Source organism: Chiloscyllium plagiosum, unplaced genomic scaffold, assembly GCF_037043375.1.
Source record: "Chiloscyllium plagiosum isolate Xiang-an unplaced genomic scaffold, Cpla_swu_hap1 HiC_scaffold_35, whole genome shotgun sequence".
In the NCBI taxonomy this organism is placed as follows: Eukaryota; Metazoa; Chordata; class Chondrichthyes; order Orectolobiformes; family Hemiscylliidae; genus Chiloscyllium; species Chiloscyllium plagiosum.
The window spans coordinates 24,447,127-24,453,758 of record NW_028270173.1 but is presented as its reverse complement, the minus strand read 5'-3'; positions in this window follow the sequence as shown (position 1 = coordinate 24,453,758).

Genomic DNA, 6,632 nt, shown 5'->3' with positions numbered 1-6,632 from the left:
ACAGAGAGGACTGAAGGGAGTGTAGGAATGACAATCAGCACAGGCTGAGCACCTCAATGTCATGGGCAATCTGTGGGCTCAATGCGTGACAAAGTAAGGCAGCTTCCTGCTGGGAATAGGATGCAGTGTGTAAGCAGGATTAGCGGGAGGACATCATAACAAACCAGATGTCACCCAGTGTCTTCATATTCCATCCCCATCCTTCCCTGTTAAAAGCAAACCAGCTGATAACACAATGAGGAGAGTGTGAGAAAGTACTATAACCACGGGAGTGAGTACAAATGAGTTGTTATGAAGTTCATTGCGCAGGGTCCACTTTGTTACTGTGTTGTTATTTGCATGTGTCATTGATCTGTAAATTGCATGTGTAGTATAAACAGAACAGTACAAAGGTACAACTGGTATAAGATGTGTGTGTGTGTGAGAGAGAGAGAGAGAGACTGTGCATGCAGGGCTTGGGCAGTACAGATGGAGCTCAGCTCCTACTGGACTTGTGTACCTGTCATATGCACCATCCAGTAGTGTATAGCAATAGAAGTGATGAAGAGTCAAAGAGATGAGGGCAGATAATGTGACAGGAATAGCACTTTTTACTGATCCCATCCTGGAATACAAAATTAGGGAGGAGCGCATCGCCAAGGTGAGGCAGAAACGGGTCCGTTTCCACTCCATTATGGGTAAGATCCTGGTCATCGGGCGTGAGGCACTCTCTCTCTGTTGTTTTAAGTGGCTCAGGTCTGGCCCATTCCCCGAGGCTGTGCTGTTTCAGTCACCCGAACTAACCTTCCATTTCATCTGGAGGTCAAAGATGGACTGTGTCCACGATGACTCCATGTACATGTTCTGGATGAGGGTGCGGGGGGGGGGGTTAGAACTACGCTAACCTCACCCTGTTGGCCACCTGTGTGTGTGGCTGCATCAAGCTGTGCGTAAACCCTTGGGTCATAAACACCAAGTGTCAGTACGTACTGAGGTTCGACCTGTCCCGGGGTCGGGAAGGATGGGACTGACCTCGCTGCTGCAGAACACTCCAAGTAGTTGGACTGTTCCGTATCTCCTGTCCCTCGTGGAGAAATTTACAAAGAAAATGACCCTTACCCACCGGTCCATCAGGGAGTGGTCAGCACGTAGTGCCCTCGAGACCCTGAGGGATAAGGAGAGGGTGGATCCTGTCACGTGGTTCCCTGAGCAGACTGTCAAAGTCATTCGGCAGAATGTCCCATCGCCAGAACTTTCCAACAAGCACCAAGACATCGCTCGGCTGGTGGTGAGAAGGGCACTGCCCGTCAGATCCATCATGTATGCCCGGTCGGTTTGCACCACCGCACGCTGCCCTCGAAGCGGCCATGAGGGGGCAGTAGAGGCTGTCACACATCTCCCTCCTGAATGTGATTTTGTAAAGAAAGTCTGGAGGGAGATGCAATGATTTGTGTCGAGGTTCATCCCCAGCAATTCCGTGATCTGGGACTCTGTGCTTTACGGTTCATTCTCTGGGACGTAGCCCAAGACAAACATCAAGCTGGGGGGAGGTGATGCCCTAGCGTTATTATCGATGGTCTAATAATCCGGAGACCCAGGTAATGCTCTGGGGAGCTGGGTTCGAATCCCACTATGGCAGGTGCTGGAGTTTAAATTCAATAAAAATCTGGAACTAAGACTCTAATGATGACCGTGAATAATTGTCGATTGTCAAAAAACCCCATCTGTTTCACTACTGCCCTTTAGGGAAGGATATGTGCTAACCTTTCCCAGTCTGGCCTACATGTGACTCCAGACGCACAACAATGTGGTTGACCCTTAACTGCCCTCTGGGGCAATTAGAAATGGGCAATAAATGCTGACCTAGCCAATGACACCCCATCCCATCAATGAATCCCCACCCCCAATCACTATTGTACTTGTTGCTACCTTCTCCCTAGCCCCACCTCCCTCCCATTTATCTCTTCACCCCACAGGCTCCCTGCCTTCAGTCCTATCGATTTTCCTGCTCCATGGATGCTGCCTGATCTGCTGTGCTTTTCCAGCACCACTCTGATCTAGACTCTGATATCCAGCATCTGCAGTCCTCACTTTTGCCTAATATGTGACCATGTACAAGCATTTATATCTGCTTGTACAAAGGTTTTAACTTTGGAAAAATGGAGATGTTGTAAAAACCTTTATTGGTTAAAAGTTGATACACCTTTATTGCGATCCTAATGGGAAAAGTAAACACAACAGTATTGAGCATGACTCTTAAAGGACAGGCAGCTAAGTTAGAATCGACGACAACTGCCTCATTAGTTCTTCGTCAGCACACAATAAACACTTTACAGCCCTAGCTGCACCAATACATCCACACCCTGTTACAACATCAGTAACCTCCGCCATCGCCACCCTGTTCCAGAACCAATAACTCTCCCCACCCCAGGCCCAACCAAAACTACAACCCCAACTCCTACCCTGTCCCAGCCCCAATAACTCTCACCCCCAGCCGCACCTTTTCCCAGCCCCAATAACCTACCCCCCAGCCCCACCCTTTCCCAGCCCCAATAACACTCCCCCACAGCCCCGCCCTTTCCCAGCCCCAATAACCCTCCCCCCACCCCACCCTTTCCCAGCCCCAATAACCCTGCCCCCCAACCCCACCCTTTCCCAGCCCCAATAACACTGCCCCCAGCCCCACCCTTTCCCAACCCCAAAAACCCACCTCCCCAGCCCCACCCTTTCCCAGCCCCAATAACTCTCCCCCAGCCCCACCCTTTCCCAGCCCCAATAACTCTCCCCCCAGCCCCACCCTTTCCCAACCCCAATAACCCTCCCCCACCTCACACTTTCCCAGCTCCAATAACCCTCCCCCCAACCCCACCCTTTCCCAGCCCCAATAACTCTGCCCCAGCCCCACCCTTTCCCAGCCCCAAAAACCCACCTCCCCAGCCCCACCCTCTCCCAGCTCCAATAACTCTCCCCCCCAGCCCCACCCTTCCCAGCCCCAATAACCCTCCCCCAATCCCACCCTTTCCCAGCCCCAATAACTCTCCCCCCAGCCCTACCCTTCCCAGCCCCAATAACCCTCCCCCAACCCCACCCTTTCCCAGCCCCAATAACTCTCCCCCCTGCCCCACCCTTTCCCAATCCCAATAATCCACCTCCCCAGTCCCACCCTTCCCCAGCCCCACCTTTTCCCAGCCCCAATAACCCACCTCCACAGCCCCACCTTTTCCCAGCCCCAATAACCCACCTCCCCAGCCCCACCCTTTCCCAGCCCCAATAACTCCCCCCAGCCCCACCCTTTCTCAGCCCCAATAACCTTCCCCCGACCCCACCCTTTCCCAGCCACAATAACCCACCCCCCAGCCCCCACCCTTTCCCAGCCCCAATAAACCTTCCCCCAACCCCACCCTTTCCCAGCCCCAATAACTCTCCCCCCAGCCCCACCCTTACCCAATCCCAATAACCCACCTCCCCAGCCCCACCCTTCCCCAGCCCCAATAACTCCCCCCAGCCCCACCCTTTCCCAGCCCCAATAACCCACCTCCCCAGCCCCACCCTTTCCCAGCCCCAATAACTCCCCCCAGCTCCACCCTGTCCCAGCCCCAATAACCCTCACCCCCACCCCACCTTTTACCAGCCCCAAAAGCCCACCTCCCCAGCCCCTCCCTTTCCCAGCCCCAATAACTCTCCCCCCAGCCCCACCCTTTCCCAACCCCAATAACTCCACCACAGCCCCCCTTTTCTCAGTCCCGATATCTCTCCCCCAGCCCTACCCTTTCACAGCCCCACTAACTCTGCCCCCCCCAGCCCTACCCTGTTATTGCCCCAATAACACCCCCACCCTGTTACAGCGCAATATCTGCCCCCCACCGTATTACAGCACCAATACACCCCCATACTGTTACAAACCCAATAACACCCCCACCCTGTTACAGCCCAATATCTGCCCCCACCCTGTTACAGCCCCAATAACACCCCCACCCTGTTATAGCCCACTATCTGCCCCCCACCCTGTTACAGCCCCAATATCTGTCCCCCAGCCTGTTACAGCACCAATAACATACCCCACCCTGTTATAGCCCAATATGGGCAGCACGGTGGCACAGTGGTTAGCACTGCTGCTTCACAGCGCCAGAGACTCGGGTTCAATTCCTGCATCAGGTAACTGTTGTGTGGAATTTGCACATTCTCCCCCTGTTTGCGTGGGGTTGCTCCGGTTTCCTCCCACAATCCGAAAATGTGCAGCTTAGGTGAATTGGCCATGCTAAATTGCCCGTAGTGTTAGGTGAAGGGGTAAATGTAGGGGAATGGGTCTGAGTGGGTTGCTCTTCGGAGGGTCGGTGTGGACTTGTTAGGCCCAAGGGCCTGTTTCCACACTGTAAGTAATCTAATCAAGACTAATCTAATCTACTCCCCACCCTGTTATAGCCCAATATCTGCCCCCCCACCCTGTTATAGCCCAATATCTGCTCTCCCACCCTGTTATAGCCCAATATCTGCCCCCTACCATGTTATAGCCCAATATCTGCCTCCACCCTGTTACAGCCCCAAAATCTGCCCCCACTCTGTTATAGCCCAATATCTGCCCCCACCCTGTTATAGTCCAATATCTGCCCCCGACCCTGTTATAGTCCAATATCTGCCCCCCACCCTGTTCTCGCCAAATATCTGCTCTCCCACTCTGTTGTAGCCCAATATCTGACCCCACCATGTTATAGCCCAATATCTGCCCCCACACTATTACAGCCCAATATCTGCCTCCCCACCCTGTTATAGCCCAATATCTGCCAACCACTCTGTTGCAGCCCCAATAATACCCCCCACTCTGTTATAGCCTAATATCTGCCCCCCACCCTGTTATAGCCCAATATCTGCTCTCCCATCCTGTTATAGCCCAATATCTGCCCACCACTCTGTTACAGCCCAATATCTGCCCTCACCATGTTGTAGTCCAATATCTGCTCTCCCACCCTGTTACAGCACAATATCTGTCCTCACCCTGTTATTGTCACAATATCTGCTCTCCCACCCTGTTACAGCCCAATATCTGCCCCCACCCTGTTACAGCCCAATACCTGCTCTCCCACCCTATTGCAGCCCAACATCAGCTCTCCCACCCTGTTGCAGGCCAATATCTGCCCACCCACCCTGTTATAGCCCAATATCTGCCACCCACCCAGTTATATTCCCATATCTGCCCCTCACCCTGTTACAGCCCCAGTATCTGCCCCCCACCCTGTTACAGTCCGAGCATCTGCCCCCACCCTGTTACAGCCCCAATATCTGCCCTCCCACTCTGTTACAGTGCAATATCTGCCCCCACCCTGTTACAGTGCAATATCTGCCCCCACCCTGTTACAGCCCCAATATCTGCCCTCCCGCCCTGTTGCAGCCGAATATCTGCCCCCACCGTGTTTATAGCCCAATATCTGCTCTCCCACCCTGTTACAGCACAATATTTGCCCTCCCACCCTGTTACAGCCCAATATGTGCCCCCACCCTGTTACTGCCCAATATCTGCCCCCCCCACCCTGTTACAGCGCAATACCTGCTCTCCCACCCTGTTTCAGCCCAATATCTGCCCACCCACCCTGTTATAGCCCAATATGTGCCCACCCACCCAGTTATAGTCCCATATCTGCCCCTCACCCTGTTACAGCCCCAGTATCTGCCCCCCTCCCTGTTACAGCTCGAATATCTGCCCCCACCATGTTACAGCCCCAATATCTACCCCCGACCCTGTTATTGTCCCAATATCTGCCCCCGCCCTGTTATTGTCACAATATCTGCCCCCCAACCTATTATAGCCCAATATCTGCCCACCCACCCAGTTATAGCTCCAATATCTGCCCCCACCCTGTTATTGCCCCAATATCTGCCCCCACCCTGTTATAGCCCAATATCTGCCCACCCACCCAGAGTCCCATATCTGCCCCTCACCCTGTTACAGCCCCAGTATCTGCCCCCACCCTGTTACAGTCCGAGCATCTGCCCCCACCCTGTTACAGCCCCAATATCTGCCCTCCCACCCTGTTACAGCCCCAATATCTGCCCTCCCACCCTGTTACAGTCCGAGCATCTGCCCCCACCCTGTTACAGTGCAATATCTGCCCCCACCCTGTTACAGTGCAATATCTGCCCAATATCCTGAAGAAGGGCTTATGCCCGAAACGTCGATTCTCCTGTTCCCTGGATGCTGCCTGACCTGCTGCGCTGTTCCAGCAACACATTTTCAGCTCAATAGCCCAATATCTGCCCCCCACCCTGTTACAGCGCAATACCTGCTCTCCCACCCTGTTGTAGCCCCATATCTGCCCCTCACCCTGTTATAGCCCAATATGTGACCACCCACCCAGTTATAGTCCCATATCTGCCCCTCACCCTGTTACAGCCCCAGTATCTGCCCCCCACCCTGTTACAGCTCAAATATCTCCCCCCACCCTGTTACAGCAACAATAACACACCCCACTCTGTTATAGCCCAGTATCTGCTCCCCACCCTGTTACAGCCCAATATCTGCCCCCACCGTGTTACAACCCCAATATCTACCGCCGACCCTGTTATTGTCACAATATCTGCCCCACCCTGTTATTGCCCCAATATCTGCCCACCCACCCAGTTATAGCTCCAATATCTGCCCCCACTCTGTTATTGCCCCA